The sequence below is a fragment of the Muntiacus reevesi genome, chromosome 2 (assembly GCF_963930625.1).
Source record: "Muntiacus reevesi chromosome 2, mMunRee1.1, whole genome shotgun sequence".
Taxonomy (NCBI): Eukaryota; Metazoa; Chordata; class Mammalia; order Artiodactyla; family Cervidae; genus Muntiacus; species Muntiacus reevesi.
In genome coordinates this window covers 269,762,557-269,778,458 of record NC_089250.1, presented here as the reverse complement: position 1 = coordinate 269,778,458, position 15,902 = coordinate 269,762,557, and the positions used below count along the sequence as shown (strand labels likewise).

General features: G+C 44.5%; 2 protein-coding genes and 1 pseudogene across 2 annotated transcripts in view; 2 read left to right on the top strand and 1 right to left on the bottom strand.

The window, feature by feature from the left end:
- LOC136161629 (small ribosomal subunit protein uS14-like) overlaps window positions 1–15,902 on the top strand; it is a 539,148-nt gene that overhangs the window by 50,002 nt on the left and 473,244 nt on the right. The gene's annotated exons all lie outside the window — the stretch shown is intronic.
- Window positions 1–15,902, bottom strand: part of LOC136157556 (zinc finger protein 678-like) — a 466,372-nt pseudogene that overhangs the window by 383,464 nt on the left and 67,006 nt on the right.
- The window catches only part of LOC136157568 (zinc finger protein 135-like), a 466,540-nt gene that overhangs the window by 384,777 nt on the left and 65,861 nt on the right, over window positions 1–15,902 (top strand). The gene's annotated exons all lie outside the window — the stretch shown is intronic.

Genomic DNA, 15,902 nt, shown 5'->3' with positions numbered 1-15,902 from the left:
TGAGGGTTGAGAAAAAAATGCAAGAGGAAGACCCGCATTCAGAGCCCTGAGGGGAAACCTCACACTTGAGACCTCAGGAAGGGAGGGTTTAGGGAGGGAACTTCTAGAAACAAAGAAAGTCAACCTGATTCCCTGGGGAGGGGCTCTTTCCAGGCTGGGTGTGGTGGTCCTCAGCCTGCCTGTACCCTTGGGCTCTCGGAGGGGAGAGGTGAGTGAGTGGTGGGAATCACCTGGGGATCTTGGGTACCTGCCAGGCTTTACTTGCAGAACTCTCCCCAAAGATCTCCCCTGTCCTTAGCTTTTCTCACCCCTCTCTGCAGCCTAGAGACACGGGTTTTCACAAAATGATTTGCTTTGTGACCACCTCTCTGCAGGCGTGGCACCTCCAACTTCAGAGACCAGGAGCCTGGAGGCATGTCCATCCCCGTTCTCTTGGAAAAGAAACCAGGGGCAGCAGGAGGCCTGGCGTGCTGCAGTCCAGGGCGACTGAGCAACTGAACTGAACTGAACTGAGCAGGACACGCTAGATTCACAGTGTGTATGGGCGGAGCCAAATGCCTCTGAAAACGATGTCCTGAATGCTCTCTGATGACTAACGAAGGAGTAAGGATCCGTGTTGTCATAAGTTACATCACACATCAGTTAACACCTGAGAATGTTGTTGCTCTACTTTCTGTGTGTGTTTTTCTAGGTTTTATGAATCAACTGCTTCAGTTTCTTGTCTGCTCCATTTACAGAGCTCTATTTTTCCACATCTTTAAAGTATAATGACCAAGGAAAAATTAAAGATAGAAGCATATACATCTTTCTCATATTATATATTCTAAAAAATATTCAGTCTGCATTCACCAGTACCAACATTGTACAAGATTTAGTTTCACAGCAGAAGTGAGAATAAAGTATAGACATTTCCCATATACCTCTTGTTCCCACATGTGGACAATTTCCCTACTTAGCTTTCCCCACCAGAACGAGCATTTGTAACCAGTGATGAATCTACATGGGCAGTAAATAGATCAACTCTCTAGTTTGCCCCTGTGTTCCTCTTTTAGGAATGTGCAGTCCATAACTCTAGATAAATGTTTAATAACATGTGTCCATCATGACAGTTTAACACAAATTATTTCAGTTGTGTTAATGAAAGTTCTCTATACTTAGGATATTCATAGTCCCTCCTTTGAAAGCCACAGGAATCATGGACCTTTTTAATCTCTTCTATATTTCTTACTAGATTCCCAGTGACTGAGTGGTAAAGAGTCTGCCTGCCGATTCAGGACATCCACGTGATGCAGGTTTAATCCTTGGGTCAGGAAGTTCCCCTGGAGGAAGAGATGGCAACCCACTCCAGTATCCTTTCCTGGGAAATCTATGGACAGAGCTGAGCCTGGCAGGCTACAGCCCCTGGGATCACAAATACTCAGACACAACTGAGCACCCATAAGAACATTTACCTACACCAAAATGTCATATTGTAAAAATCCTGCTTTTTGTAGCATTTTCAAATGGGCTTCTTTCACTTAGTAATGAAGGAGGAAACAGACAGAGCTGGCCTCCGTCTTAGGCCAGGCTGTGAGCATTAGGCTACACGCATGGTCACCCTCCCAGTGGACTCTGAACTTTGTGTCCCAGCGTCTATAGAAATGGCATACCAATGGAAAATCAGATCCCACCCCGACCCCCATAAAAGAGCCTCAGGAATTATACTAGGACTCTGTTGCCAAAAAGAATATGTTAATTATCTCTGTAACAGAACAAAGTGGTAAATTCAATTCTGTTTATTGGGATAAGACCACAGGCCTATTGATAAATATCCACTGTTTATTTAGTCCTGTGACACATGAATCATGGGTTAACTTTGATCAGATCTCTCTTTTCCCTTGTCCAGACTAGTTTCAAGCAATTTGGGGAGGTGGGTTTGAGCAAGTACACTTAGGGTATATAAGGTTTTAACAAAAACTGTTTGGGGTCCTTGGCTAAGAGGAGACTGTGTGTCCCCACCCCCCCCACCCCCACCCCCCATGTAATAAACTGCACTCCACTATCTGCATTGTCCTTCTGAGTCAGTTTGTTCCCCAGAACGTGTGGCTACAACCGAAAAATGCATGGAATGATTGTCAATGTATTTTATGCCTTGAAAGCTTAATATGTAAAACTTAAGAACTACCTCTGCGCCTATATTCCTGCTCAGCAAATAAGTTCATCAATACTATTTTTTAAATTCCATACGTATCCATTAAGACAATTTTGCACAAATATAGAGATCAGACGTGGACACAGCAGGAGAAGAAGAGGGGGATCAATTGTGAAAGGGTACCATGACATATATACACCACCATGGGTAAAAGTTTGGAGAAGACTCTTGAGAGTCCCTTGGACTGCAAGCAGATCCAACCAGTCCATCCTAAAGGAAATCAGTCCTGATATACATTGGAAGGACTGATGTTGAAGCTGAAAGTTAAATATTTTGGCCATCTGATATGAAGAAGTGACTCATTTGAAGAGACCCTGACACTGGGAAAGATTGAAAGGGGGAGGAGCAGGGGCCGACAGAGGATGAGGTGGTTGGATGGCATCACTGACTCAATGAACATGAATTTGAGCAAGCTCCAGGAGTTGGTGATGGACAGGGAAACGTGGTATGCTGCAGTCCATGGGGTCGCAAAGAGTCAGACACGAGTGAGCAACTGAACTGAACTGATGGCGAAAATAGTTAGCTGGTGGGAAGCTGCTGTTTACCACAGGGAGCTCAGCTTAGTGCTCTGTGCTGAGGAGAGGGGTGAAACGGAGACCACGGGAGGGAGGGCCAAGAGGGAGAAGATTTATGTATACTCACGGCTGACTGACGATGTCATACAGCACAGACTAGCAGAACATTGTAAAGCAATTATATTCCAATAAATAAATAAATAAATAAATATATGTCTCAAAAGGAAAAAAAGCTAATCAGACTGGTCACCGGTGGTGGAGAACCCGTCTGACCCTGCGGGGGACAAGGGCCGCACCCCTGGCCCAGGAATCCCCCACGTGCTGTGGGGAGACTGAGCCTGTGCCCCACAGCTGCTGAGGCCGGGCGGGCAGCTTGCTCTTTCCATGGGCAGGAGGCAAAGGAAGATGCTCACCAGCGCTGAACAATAAGGAATGCAGAGCAAAGCTACAGGGATGTATCACCGCATGCCAGTCAGAACAATGAGCAAAAAGCCCACTAATAATGTCATAAACGCTTAAGGGGCTTGGAGATCAGGGAACCTCCTACATGCCTGGAGGGAATGTAAGCTGGTGCAGTCACGTGGCTGGACCGTGTGAAAGTTCCTTAAAAACATAACCTCCTGATATTTAAGGAAATGAATTCCATGAAAACTAGACAAAACAGATTAATCGACAAATTGACAAGTTTTATAGTTTTTAGTAAATCATCTGCAATTCTGATATGACCAGTTTTGATCTAGCATTTCTAAATTCTCTAAGTTCAATGTGTAAAATACACATACACTCACATATTCCTTCTTGGTTTTCTCACTGCTAACATGTATACCTTCAGATATTTGAATCTTGGATTCAATGTGTGTTATATAAATCATATTATGAATATATCTTCAGATATTTATATATTGCATTCAAAGTATGTCAGGGCCATGAGAAAACAGTTCCTTTAAGACTTACAAGACACATGTGTTAAGAATGATACAGGGTAAGATTTTATAAATCTTGGTTCAGAATGTTCCCATCATGGCTTTTGATTATTCTTTTTGTGACTTTGTTAAACTTACATTTGCTTAAATGAGCCCCTGAAAAGTTTTAGCTCACAGAAGAACAAAGGACAATAGCAGCAGGTGAGTTTATGACTCTGAGTTTAGGTCCTCAGAGAATTCACAGCAAGCCTTGAGGGTCCCTGAGGAAGGTCAAGGCTAGAACCAGGCAGAGAAAATTCCAGTAATTGGGGTTCAGACCTCACCCTGGGTGAAGTGCTGTGTGTCCCACAGGCTGAGTGTGGAGGGATCCATTCAAAGAAAGACGAGCAGGATTCTGTTGAACTCTGAGGGTGTCACTGAAGGGGGCCCTGTGCAGTAGACCCTGGGGTTCAGCAAGACTGCTGGTCCCAAGAAAGGGGTCACCTAGTGCAGGGGCTCACAGGACTGGTTGGTGTGAGTTCAAGGTGCAGGGGTTTAGTTGCTCCGAGGCATGTGGGATCTTCTTATTCGGGGATCGAACCTGTGTCTCCTGCATTGGCACAAGGATTTTTTTACCGACTGAGGCACCAAGGAAGCCCCAGATGCTGTGTGTGATGCTGTTTTTCTTAGTGAGGAACACACAACCCATTGAAAGGTAACATGAGAGCTCTCTGGAAATGCATGGCGGAAACTGCAAGGAAGCTCTCTTTGATCCCTCCAAAGTCTTAGGCTGCTAGTGGAGGGGGGTGTGTTCTGATGAACAGATGACAGAGATGAGAATGTGGCAAATACAGTAGTTTTCTGAGAATCCGGGAAATCAAATGCTGTCCTCCTGAGTTAGGAGAGTTTCTGGGTAGCGCAAAGGACTAACACTACTAGAGAGAGGTTATTATACTTTCCCAGACTGAGATCTGGGAACAATGGAAACAGTGGCAGACTTTATTTTCTTGGGCTCCAAAATCACTACAGATGGTTACTGCAGCCATGAAATTAAAAGACGCTTGCTCCTTGGGAGAAAAGCTATGAGAGTTCATTTTAGTGGCTCAGTCATGTCTGACTCTTTGTGACCCCATGGACTGCAGCATACCACGATTCCCTGTCCATCACCAACTCTTGGAGCTTGCTCAAACTCATGTCCATTGAGTCAGTGATGCCATCCAACCCTCTCATCCTCTGTCATCCCCTTCTCCTCCCACCTTCAATCTTTCCCAGCATCAGGGTCTTTTCCAATGACTCAGTTCTTCACATCAGGTGACCAGAGTATTGGACTGTTGCCTCTTGACCTGCATATAGACTTCTCAGGAGGCAGATAAAGTGGTCTAGTGTCCCCATCTCTTTAAGAATTTTCCACAGTTTGTTGGGATCCACACAGTCAAAACAAACATAGCATATTAAAAAGTGGAGGCATCACTTTGTCAACAAAGTTCTGTGTAGTCAAAGCTATGGTATTTCCAGTAGTCATATACGGATATGAGTCGGACCATAAAGAAGGCTCAGTGTCGAAGAATTGATGCTTTCAAACTGTGGTGCTAGAGAAGACTCCTGAGAGTCCCTTGAACTGCAAAAAGATCAAATCAGTCAGTCCTAAAGGAAATCAACCCTGAATATTCATTGAATGGACTGATGATGAAGCTGAAGCTCCAATACTTTGGCTACTTGATGATGCAGAGAGTCAACTCACTGGAAAAGACCCTGATGCTGGGAAAGATTGAAGGCAGGAGGAGAAGCGGACGACAGAGGATGAGATGCTTGGATGGCATCACTGACTCGATGGACATGAGTTTGAGCAAGCTCCAGGCATTGATGATAGACAGGGAAGCGTGGTGTGCTGCAGTCCATGGGATCGCAAAGAGTCAGACACGACTGAGCAACTGAACAAGACAGCATCTGTTAAAACTTACTATTGGGGGTACTTTTAGAGGGAGAAATTTTTAAATTTCCATCTTTCTGTAGATATTTGTCTATTTAGATTTTCTGTAACTACTTGGGAATGGGTCCGTATTGGTAAAATATATTTTAGTGGAAAACATCTTTATCACCACCCAGACTTGCAAATTAATTGGCATTGAGGTGGACAAATACATACAATAAATTTTAACATAAAAATTTCTGTCATCATGGTCTTCCTTTTAATTATAGGGCTTAGAAATCTTCAGGCACTTTGGTTCTATTTCTCTGATCATACTTAAGTGATGCTGAAGCTCAGGAATCGGGAAAGAACCCACTGTTGGGTAGAAAAATTTCTCAGAGGAACAGAGAAGTCAGCACAATACAAGAGTTTCATTGCCAGGCTCTCAGCTGTCAGCTCAGCATCCTGCTCTTTCCATATGAGAACCTGTCTGCCTCCCCAGATCGCAAAAAAGAAAAAGCCCCTCAGGGCACTGCAGTGGTCTCTTTGGGAATAACAAGTTGATTGTAGTTTTTTTGGGGGAGGGTAATTAACAGTTTTTAGAAAGTTAATTAAAAGTTTTACACAAGTATGCTTTTGTTCCATGAGCCTAACTTCTCATTGCAGCTAAAAGTGAAAAGATAATCACAATTCTGAGGGAAGGGGAGGTCACAGAATCACAAATGCATATCTAGGGGTGTGACAGACTTCATCTAGCACAGGTGCTGATTTTCAAACCAGCACACCTCCTCCCACAGTGTACTGACAACAGAAAGGAGTCAGATACCGATTTTCTATTTCAATCTGAGAGGAAGAGTCTATAGACAAGAAGTATCAGGGGTAGGTGGCTATTTCACAAAAAAGGAAATATTTGAGGGTCCAAATCTAGTCCATTGCCAAAGCCACACAGAAGGAAAGAAGGATTCTGACTCTTGAGATGGACTAGTAAAGAGAGGCCAGGACTAGAGATCCAACAGCAATCCATGACTGCTCTGAATTTATAATTTAGTGTAATCCACAATGACTTTGATTCCTGGCATTGACTGCGAGTGACAATGCAGCTTAGACTTTTAATTTTCTTAAGAACCGTAGGGTTTTTTCTTTTATTTGTTTATTTTTGGTTGCACTGAGTCTTCATTGCTGCGTGGGCTTTCTCTAGTTGGGGTGAGCGGGGGCTACTCCTTGCTGTGGTGCCCAGGCTTCTCATTGCAGTGGCTTCTCTTGCTGCAGAGCACAGATTCTAGGCACTCAGCCTTCAGTATCTGCAGCATGTGGGTTCAGTAGTTTGGTGTGCCTCTCTAGAGAGCAGGCTCAAAAGTGCCGGCACACAGGCTTAGCTGCTCGAGGACGTGTGGAACTTTCCAGGACCAAGGATGGACCCCGTGTCCCTGCACCGGCAGGTGGATTCTTATCCACTGTGGCACCAGGGGAGTCCTTAAGAACTGTAATTTTGAACTCAGTCTGAAGTTCCGCCTCGTTTACTGAAAGCATAGATTAAATTTTCAGGGTTATTGCAGGTGTGCGTGCCTATGACACCTTCTGCTTCTAGTAATGAGTAAGATGAATCTACAAGTCACTGAGTCCTGTGCAGAAATGGTGAACCCGGATGACAGTTCCTGATATAAAATTGTTTGGTTTATCTCTGAGTATATGAAGTGCTTGATAGAGACAGTAATTCTTACCTCCTGAAAATGTCCTTGATCTGTTAAATTGATGAGACTGTTTTCCCTATTGAAGAAAAGGAATCAGCACATAAGAAAAGTGTACGTTTTTAACAATGAATTTCAGATAGCCCCAGTCAGGCTCAAATATACCATGATGCTTTAACTCATCTAAAAATATTCTACTATCAATTGTTGTTGTTGTTTAGATGTAAGTCATTTCTGACTCTTTGTGACCTTATGGACTATAGCCCACCAGCTTCCTCTGTCATTGGGATTTCCCAGGCAAAAATACTGGAGTGGGTTGCCATTTCTGTCTCCAGGGGATCTTCCTGACCTGGGGATTGAACCCATGTCTCCTGTGTTGGCAGGAAGTTTCTTTACCACTGAGCCACCAGGGAAGCCCAAAATATAATGACATATTACCAAGAGAGCTCAATATCTATTTCAACTATTGAGAGAACAGAGCTACCTGGATTTGTCAGATATCACGGTGATTAAATGTGCTAGATTTGTTACCAGCCAAGTCAGGTTTATGTTCTTTCTTGCCTATGGTGGTTTAGTTTCTAAGTCATGCCAGGTTTCCCTGCCCTGTATCATCTCCCTGAGTTTGCTCAAACTCATGTTCATTGAGTCAGTGATGCCATCCAACCATCTCATCCTCTGTCACCTCCTTTTCCTCCTGCCCTCAATCTTTCCCAGCATCAGGCTCTTTTCCAGTTACTTAGCTCTTCACCTCAGGTGGCCAAAGTATTGGAGCTTCAGCTTCAGCATCAGTCCTTCCAATGACTATTCAGGGTTGAGTTCCTTTAGGATTGACTGATTTAATCTCCTTGCTGCCCAAGGGACTCTTATGAGTCTTCTACAGCACACAGTTTGAAAGCATCAATTCTTTGACACTCAGCCTTCTTCAGGGTCCAACTTTCGCATCCATACATGATTACTGGAAGAACCATAGCTTTGACTATAGGGACCGTTGTCAGCAAACTGATGTCTCCACTTTTTAGTATGTTGTCTAGACCTTCATAGCAGTGGTTCACTCATTTATAAGAGCTCTTTTTTTTTCAGATTTTTTTTCTGCTTTTATTTTATTCATTTTAAGTTAATTACTTTTATTTGAGTATGTCGGGGCAGTCTCAGCGTCGGTTGAAAAACAATTTCCAGACACAGAGTATTTCAGAAGGGGATGCATTTATTAAGAGCAGAGAGCAGAGATAATGAAGGTGCTACAAATGCAGCTGGCTGGAGAGAGACTGTGCTTTTCATGGGTTAGCAGCTGATGTTTGCAGCCTCAAGACAAAGAAAATTCCTGCTGGAAGGCTAACACTAGGTTATTGGATAGGGCACTATAGTGGCTACCAGGATGGCATTTTTGCCTAATTTGGGGTTAAGTCTGCTGGTGATGATGGAAGGGGTGGGGACAGAGCTTTTGGCAATGGTTACAAAAGGGTTTTTCCAGCAGTCACATATGGATGTGAGGGTTAGACTGTAAAGAAGGCTTGAGTGCCGAAGAATTGATGCTTTCAAGCTCCGGGGCTAGAGAAGTCTCTTGAGGGTCCCTTTACAGCAAGGAGATCAAACCAGTCAAGCCTAGAGGAAGTCAACCCTGAATATTCATTGGAAGGACTGATTCTGAAGCTGAAGCTCCAATACTTTGGCCACCTGATGTGAACAGCTAATCCACTGGCCCTGATGCTGGAAAAGATTGAGGGTAGGAGGAGAAGGGGGCAACAGAAAATGAGATGGTTGGATGGCATCACCAACTCACTGGATATGAGTTGAACAAACTCTGGGAGATACCGAAGGACAGGGAAAGCTGGTGTGCTGCAGTCCATGCAGTCGCAAAGAGTCAGACACAACTGAGCGACTGAACAACAATGGCCAAGGGGCTCAGACAGTTCCAGAGATGACCTTGTTTCTGGGCTCCATATCTGAGGCCTTGGGGCAAGACTCTACAGAGCATAGTTGATTTATAATGTTGCATTCATTTCTGCAGTACAGCAAAGTGAATCAGTATACGTATATATTTATCCACTGTTTTTTAGATTCTTTTCCCGTATAGATCATCACAGAGTATTGAGTAGACTTTCTGTGCCGTGTAGGAGGTCTTGTCAGATGTCTCTTTTACATATAGCTGTGTGTGTATGGGGCTTTCCTGGTGGCTCATACGGTAAAGAATGGGTCAGGAAGATCCCCTGGAGAAGGGCATGGCAACCCACTCCAGAATTCTTGCCTGGAGAGTTCCATGGATAGAGGAGCCTGGCGGAGTGCAGTCCATGGGGTCACAAAGAGTCAGACATGACTGACAACTAACACTTTCACTACTTCAGCGTGTATATGTCTATCCCAATTTTCCAATTTATCCCTCCCCAATCACCTCCTCAGTAATTATGTTTGTTTTCTACATCTGTGATTCAAATTTTATTTCATATATAGGTTCATTAGTATGATTTTTTTTTAGATTCCACATATAAGTGATATCATATGATATATATAAGAGCTCTTGAAAATTTCTATGTTAAAATCTTGGAAATCTCTTAGTAAAATAAAAACAAGAAGGTAATATATCTTTGTGGAAATGAATAAAAAGTGGACAAGTTTAAATCTCACTTGGTGTAACACATGTGGCCCATGCCTCATTTTTCTATGCAAGAAACTAGCTCAGAAGGCAAATATTTTTCACAGAGAACTGGAAGGATGGCCATCAGAGATTTTGCAGTAGAATTGATCTTCTTATCCAAGAATGTATTTGGAATCCTGGGAAATTTCTCTCTTCTATACCATTATCTCTTCCTTCACTTTGCTGGGTGCAGGCTAAGATCCACAGATCTGATCATTGAGTATCTGCTTATACCCCACTCCTTGGTCATGCTGTCTACAGGAACCCCAAGGACAATGGAGGTGTTTGGGTGGAAATATTTTCTCAATGATACTGAATGCAAAATTGTTTACTATATCCACAGATTGGCCAAGGGAGGGTCCGTTGGTAGCACCTGTGTCTTGAGTGTCTGCCAGGCCATCACCATCTGTCCCAGGAACTCCAGGTAGGGGCAGCTTAAAATGAAAGCTCCCAAGTACACTGGATCTGCTATTTTCTCTGCTGGGTTGTGCACATGCTGATAAATATTCTATTTACTAGGTATGTGGAAGATCATTGGAGTAACAGAAACATCACAAAGAAGAAAGATTTGGGATTGTGTTATGGTGTGATTCATAATAGAATCAAAGTTTTACTGAGTGTAGGATGGTTTTTACTTCCTGCTGTGTCATGTCTGCTCTCACGATCTGGTTTAGCAGCTCCATGGTTTTCATCTTGTCCAGGCCCAAGCAAAGGGTGCAATATATTCACAGGGCCAGCATCTCTGCAAGGTCCTCCCCGAATCTAGAGCTCCCTAGAGCATCCTGGTCCTGGTGAGCATCTTTGTGTCTTTGTACAGTGTCTCCTCCATGTTTCGCTTTTGTTGGGCTCTTTTTAACAATCCCAGCTGGTGACTGGTGACTTCTGCTGCACCCATTACTGCATACTTCCCAGCTGTAAGCCCCTACATTCTCAGGAGTCATGGTTGCAGAGTACTCAGGCTCTCCTTTTCTTGGATAAAGATGAAATAATCACCTAAGCTTATGTTGTTCAGTCACCAAGTTGTGTCCAACTCTTTGCGACCCCATGGACTGCAGCACACCAGGCTCCCCTGTCCTTTACTATCCCCAGGAGTTTGCTCAAATTCATGTCCATTGAATCGGTGATGATATCTAGCCATGTCATCCTCTGCCACCCGCTTCTCCTCCTGCCGTCAATCTTTCCCAGCATCAGGGTCTTTTCCAATGAGTCAGCTCTTTATATCAGGTGGCCTAAGCATTAGAGCTTTAGCTTCAGCATCAGTCCTTCCAGTGAATATTCAGGGTTGATTTCCTCTAGGACTGACTGGTTTGATCTCCTTGCTGTCCAAGGGACTGTTAAGAGTCCTTTCTACCACCACAGTTTGAAAGCATCAGTTGTTCAGCGCTCAGCCTTTTTTATGGTCCAACTCTCACATCCATACATGACTACTGGAAAAACCATAGCCTTGACTAGACAGACGTTTGTTGGCAAAGTAATGTCTCTGCTATTCAATATGCTGTCTAGGTTGGTCATAGCTTTTCTTCCACGGAGCAAGCGTCTTTTAATTTTGTGGCTGAAATCACCATCCACAGTGGTTTTCGAGCCCAAGAACTGTCTCCTACTAGGGTTCAAAGGGGGCTCATAGTGTATAGTTTTAATGGTCCATTTTGGTGACCTGACAAACGGGATGAAGTCACAGTGACCAAATTGCCCTCGTGGGCATCCTGTTCTTTTCTTAAAGTGATATCCTGTTTTTTCCTGCTGATGTCCTGTTTTACCAGTTTCTCAAGACTTGCCAGTTTCTCAAGACTACGGGACCCCCGGACGGTGAGACCCCTTTGACTCTCTAGTAACAAGACCCCGGCTGCAGGCTAGAGATACACTAAGGGCCCCTCCCTTCGGGACACAGTTCCCCATCGACAAGGTATAAGAAGGAATGGCTGTAAAGGGAGCACACTGGCTTCTCTCAAAAGGCAGCCACTTCTCTCTTCCCGCAGTAAAGCTTTCTCTGCCGGGATGCCCAGGTCACTCTCCTCTCCGCGCCAGTCTGTCATCACTGTTTCCGCTTTCCCCCCATCAATTTGCTGTGAAGTGATGGGAGTGTGTGTCATAATCTTGGTTTTTTGAATGTTGAGTTTAAAGTAAGTAAAAAAAAAAAAGAAAAATATCGTATATCAACACATGTATGTGGAGTCTAGAAAAAAGTTGTAGATGATCCTATTTTCAAAGTAGAAGACAGAAAGACATAGAGAGGAAATGTATGGACACCAAGGGGGGGAAAGGGGTGAGGGGGATGAATTGGCAGATTGGGATTGACACCTATACACTCTTGATGCTATGTATAAAATAGATAACTGATGAGAATGTGCTCTATAGCACAGAGTACTCAATGCTCAGTGCTCTGTGCTGACCTGAGTCTGAAAGAAGCCCAAAACGGAGCGGGTATATGTATGTGTATGACTGATTTATTTTTCTGTGCAGTAGAGACTAACAAAACTTTATAAAGCAACTATACTCTAGTAAAAATTAATATTAAAAATTTCAGTGTCATCCAAGGATTAGCAGAGGTGGGGCTATGAATATTCTGTGTCTAGAGGATTTTCTGGACAGTGAAAATGATTTGTGGAAAACTTTTTTTTTTTACAGTCAATTTTTTAATTCAAAGAATTTGAATTCTAAAAGAACAGTCAATAAAATGGGTGCCAGGTGTCTCAAGAAATATTCAGTCCCTTGAGCTCCGTGTGCCATTAAACTTGGAAGTATTGACAGGTACACTGAGACGGGTGTTTGGTTTCCTTATTTTTAAGTCTGGATACTATAAAATCCTTAGAGGAAAACATAGGCAGAACATTATTTGACATAAATCTCAGCAACATCTTTTTCAATCCATCTACTACAGCAATGGAAGTAAAAGCAAAAGCAAACAAGTTGGACCAAATTTAACTCAAAGGAAACCACAAATAAAACAAAAAGCCCACGGAATGGGAGGAAATGTTTGTGACTGACAAGGAATTAGTCTCCAAAACTTACAAATCATTCATGTAACTGAGTATCCAAAAAATGCAATCAAAAATGGGCAGAAGACCTAAACAGACATTTCTCCAAAGAAGACATACAGATGGCCAAGAGGCACATGAAAAGATGCTCAACATCACTAATTATTGCATGCAAACATGCTAAGTCACTTCAGTCGTGTCTGACTCTGTGTGACCCCATGGACTGCAGCCCACCAGGCTCCCCTGTCCACGGGATTCTCCAGGCAAGAATACTGGAGTGGGTTGCCATTTCCTTCTCCATTGTCTGAAAGGTAACCAAAGGTAATTAAACCCAGAAGCAAGCTGAGAAAAAAGAAAAAAACAAACCCTAAAAGAACCAGAACTACTTCAATTACTCCTTTTTGAGCTAGTACTCCCATGCTGGTTCCAAGGGCGGGAGAATTCCCTGACAACCAAATGTACATCTTTGTTACAGATAAAGTTAGTTTTAACTCTTGGAGACTCTCACCCCCTTGTCACTAGATGATCACTAATTATTAGAGAAATGCAAATCGAAACTGCAGTGAGATATCACCTTACAATAGAATGCCCATCATCAAAAAAGTCTACAAATAATAGTGCTAAAGAGGGTCTGGAGAAAAGAGAACCCTCCTTGGTGGGAACGTCACTGTTAGAAAGAATGTACACTGGTACAGTCAAAGTGGAGAACAGTATGGAGTTTCCTTTTAAAAAAAAAAAGTAAACAAAAATAAATGGAAAACTTATCAAGTTTGATTATTAATCAATTCAAAGCTTATAAATAATGGATTCATGTCACTATATGTTTCTCCAGTGTCACAAACTGTACAACCCTAAAAGTGAACTATAAGGTAAACTATGGACCCTAAATACTTATGATGTCACTATAGATTCATCAGTGGTAACAGAAGTACCCCTATGGTGGAGGAGGATGATAAAGAAGGAGGTTATATGTATGTGGGAATAAGAAGCATATGAAAATTTCTGTACCTTTCTCTGAATTTTGCTGTGAAACTAAACCTTCTCTAAAAATAATCTTTAAACTTTAAAAAGTACATTGTTATTGGGGCATGCACACTTCATAGGATCTTTTTAAAAAGATTTAATGCTCTCAAATAATATTTAGAGAATGGATATGTTTCCCTTGTTTTATTTTTACCTCAATTAACGCACTTTATAGATGTGATAAAATATCAGGTAAACAGTAGGGAGAGAACAAACTATAGCCACATAATTCTTTTTTTTTTTTTTTTTTTTTTTAGTATTTATTTATTTGATTGAGTCAGGTCCTAGTTGTGGAAGCATGGACTTAGTTGCCCTGTGGCAAGTGAGATCCTAGTTCCCTGACCAGGGATGAAACCCACGTCCTCTGCATTGCAAGGCAGATTCTTAACCGTTGCCCCACCAGGGAAATCCCCCAAACAATTCTTAAAATGTAGAAACACACATACAATAGGGCAGCAACACCAAAAAAACTCTCATCTTCAAATTCAGTTACAATGTGCCTTATCACTTAATATTGATCACTACTTCCTTTGTGTATGATCAAATACACATTTACGGCATCATGTCCAAAGGCTTTGGTCCCGTCCCATTTTAATCCATCCTCCGTGACTGCCTTTGGTTCATTTTCAGAGAAAGCTGTGATGTAAATACCTTGGCGTCCCCGGGTCTCTGAAGATGGAGGCCCCCTCACCTACGGATAGGTGGTCACAACGCAAATCATTTTGGGAATGCCTGTGGCCCCAGGGGTCTTCCCAGGTGGCTCAGTGGTAAAGAATCCGCCTGTCATGTAGGAGACCCAGGAGACGATGGTTCGATCCCTGGGTCAGGAAGATCCCCTGAAGGGACTGACAACCCAAGCCAGTATTCCTGCTGGGAAACCACAAGGGCAGAGGAGCCTGGAGGGCTCTCGTCCACGGGGTCGCAGAAGAGCGGACACCGCTGAGCTACTGAGCACGGAAGCAAGCGGCCCCAGGGAGGGGAGGGGGAGACAGGGCCCGGGACTCGGGGTAACTTTGGAAGATCTGGGAGAGCAAGCCTCACCCCGCCAAGACTTTGTCCTCCACTCGCCTCCGCCTCCCCTTCCCCAAGCGCAGCTCGCGGCCACGGAGGGCCGCCCCCAGGAGGAGCCCCTCCCGGGCATCAGGCGGACGGAGCCGACGTTCTCAGAGGTTCCAGCCCCGCGCCCTCGCCGGCTCAGGGCTCCCAGGGGTGCTGTGTGCGATGGCTCCGGCTCAGAGCCACGGAAGACGGGTGTGACAGGAGCCGCGTCAGCACCCACAGGGCTTGTTCAACGTGCCGGCTCACGGCTTCCCCTCAAACCGGCCAACTCACAACTTCTTAGACTGCGGAGGCTTCGTATCCACTTTAAGGCTGCAGAGAACATCTTCAGGGAAGCGGTTCTCATCTGGGGGCCCAGGAGGCCCCTCCTCGCAAACTCCGGCCCCTGCTCCCGGGGTGCAGCCGCGCTGCTCGTCTTCCGGCTCCCGGCGCGGCCCGGGCTGAACGCGGGGCTTCGGCGCGTCTGCGAGGGCTCAGCGCCAGCTTCAGGCCCGGAGGGGCGGCGGGGTCTGCCGGGCCGGGGTCGGGAGGCGGACGCCGGTGCCGCTCACCGGTCCCGCGCTGGCGGAATCCGGGGAGCGAACGCGTGTGGACACAAAGGAGAGCCTGACGGTGCGTCTCCGGGGGGAGCTGATCGTCCTGATCTCTCCTGAGACAAGGACAGGAGAGGTGGGCCTTCTCGGCTTGTCAAGCTCCTGCCCGTTTGCGTGTGGGGAGCAGGCGAAGGCGCCCTGCTGACGCCTTGGAAGGTGTAATCTCAGGACGCTGAGTGATTCTTCCCCATGACCTTGAGGAGAAAACGACCCAGGGCAGGAGGAAAAGAGGAGGAAATGGCAGCTCCTCGGGTAAACGTCAGTCCTGGGTCAGAGGCTACGTCTGCTTTTCCTCCGGAAATGCCCTGCATTAACAGTTTATAAACCTTTCATTCTCTACTTCTGATGTTGCCTATTGAGGTGGTTTTCAACTGCTAAATTTTTCCCTTTTTATTCTGATGATGGTCAAGATCAG